This window comes from Dromiciops gliroides, chromosome 1, assembly GCF_019393635.1.
Source record: "Dromiciops gliroides isolate mDroGli1 chromosome 1, mDroGli1.pri, whole genome shotgun sequence".
In the NCBI taxonomy this organism is placed as follows: domain Eukaryota; kingdom Metazoa; phylum Chordata; class Mammalia; order Microbiotheria; family Microbiotheriidae; genus Dromiciops; species Dromiciops gliroides.
The window spans coordinates 689,630,151-689,632,728 of NC_057861.1; positions in this window are offsets into that span (position 1 = coordinate 689,630,151).

Sequence of the window (2,578 nt, forward strand, 5' to 3'; positions counted from 1 at the left end):
CAATAACAATAACAAAATCAACAGAAATCGTAAGATTATCTCAATAAATGCAGAGTTTTTCACAAAATGAAACACCCATTCCTATTAAAAATATTAGAAAGCATAGGAATAGACTGAGTTTTCCTTAAAATGATAAATAGTATCTACCTAAAACCATCTGCCGACATTATCTGTAATGGGAATATGTTAGAAGCCTTCCTAATAAGATTGGGGGTGAATCAATGATGGCCATTATCATGATTGTTTTTTAATATTTTATTAGAAATCTTACTTACAGAAATAAGACAAGAAAAAATGGAAGGAATTAGAAGAGTCAATGAAGAAATAAATCTATCACTCTTTTCTGATGATATGATGGTATACTTAGAGAATCCTAGAGAATCAAATAAAAAAGTAGTTGAAGTAGTTAGAAACTTTACAAAGTTTCAAGATATAAAACAAACCCACATAAATCATCAGTATTTCTATATATTACCAACAAAGTCCAGCAGAAATTGATAGAAATTCCATTTAAAATAACTATAGACAATGTACAACACTTAAGTTTCTACCTGCCAAGACAAACCAAGGAACTATAGGAATAAAATTAGAAAACACTTTCCATATAAATAAAATCAAATATAAATGTTGGGAAATATAAACTGCTCAAGGATAGACCAAGAGTATTTTTTTTTGTGGGGCAATGGGGGTTAAGTTACTTGCTAAGGGTCACACAGCTAGTAGATACCTAGTGTCTGAGGCCAGATTTGAACTCAGGTCCACCTGAATCCAGGACCAGTGCTTTATCCACTGCACCACCTAGCTGACCCCAGGCCAAGAGTAGTGTAATACAAATAACAATTCTACCTGAATTATTTTACATGTTCAATGCCATACCAATCAAAGTACCAAAAATCTTTTATAGAGTTAGTAAAAATAACTTATAACAATGGAATTAATGAAAAAAAAAACGTGAAGGAAGATGGCCAAGTTATAGCAGATTCCAAACTGAATTATAAAGTGGTAATCAACAAAATAATCTGGTGCTGGCTAAGAAATAGAGAGACAGATCAGTGAACTAGATCAGGTACACAATATACTGTAGCAAATGACCATAGTAATCTAGCATTTTATAAAAGAAAGATCCAAAATTTTGAGAAAAGAACTTAGTATTTAACAAAAACTGCTGGAAAACTGAAACATAGTATGGAAGAAACTGTATAGACTAACATCTTATACTGTATACCAAGATATGGTCAAAATCAGTACATGAACTAGACACAGCATGTTGTCATGGGGAGCATGGAAGAGTTTATTCATCAGATTTATGGATAAGGGAAGAATTTAAGGCCAAACAAACAATAGCATTATAAGATGTAAAATAAATCATTTGGGCTATATTAAATAACAAAAAAAAAAAGTTTGACATAAACAAAACCAATGCAACCAAGATTCAAAGGAAAGCAGAAAGCTGGGGTGGGGAGGGGATGGGAATTACAGCAAGCATCTTTAATAAAGTTCTCATTTCTCAAACATATAAAGAACTGAGGCAACTTTATAATAATACAGGTTATTCCCCAATTGATATTCAAAGGATATAAACAGATAATTTTCTCTTTTTTTCATTTACAGGTAGTTTTCAGATGAAGAAATCAAAGCTACCTCTACTCACGTGGAAAAAAATGCTCTAAATCACTATTGATTAGAGGAATTCACATTTAAATAACTTTGAGTTACCATTTCACACTTATTAGATGGGCTAATATAATAGAAAAAAAAATTTTAAATGTTGGAGTTAGTGTGGGAAAATTGGTACACTAATGTACTCTTGGTGGAGTTCTGAACTGATCCAACCATTCTGGTAAGCAATTTGGAACTATGTCCAAAGGGTTATAAAAATGTAAATATCCTTTAATTCAGCAATACCACAACTAAGTCTGTATTCCAAAGAGATAATAAAGGGGGCAAGGAAAGAACCTATTTATTGAAAAATAAAACAATATAAAGAATGAATTTGGCTAAGCTGGACAAGATATCAAAATGTATTATAAAGTGGTAATTATTATTTTTTGTGTGTGTGGTGTCAAGTAAAATGGAAATAGAAGAAACATTCATTATTTGTGGAATGGCTGAACAAGTTGTGAAATATTGTTGTAAAGAAATAGTCTGGGGAAGCTAGGTGGTGCTGTGGATAGAGCACTGGCCCTGGAGTCAGGAGGACCTGAGTTCAAATTTGGCTTCAGATACTTAATACTTACTAGCTTGTGACACTGGGCAAGTCATTTAACCCCAATTGCCTCACCAGAAAGAAAGAAAGAAAGAAAGAAAGAAAGAAAGAAAGAAAGAAAGAAAGAAAGAAAGAAAGAAAGAAAGAAAGAAAGAAAGAAAGAAAGGAAGGAAGGAAGGAAGGAAGGAAGGAAGGAAGGAAGGAAGAAAGAAAGAAAGAAAGAAAGAAAGAAAGAAAGAAAGAAAGAAAGAAAGAAAGAAAGAAAGAAAGAAAGAAAGAAAGAAAGAAAGAAAGAAAGAAATCATATGCTAGAAGAAATAACGAGCAGGATGACTTCAGAAAAACCTGGAAAAACTTCCATGAACTGATGCA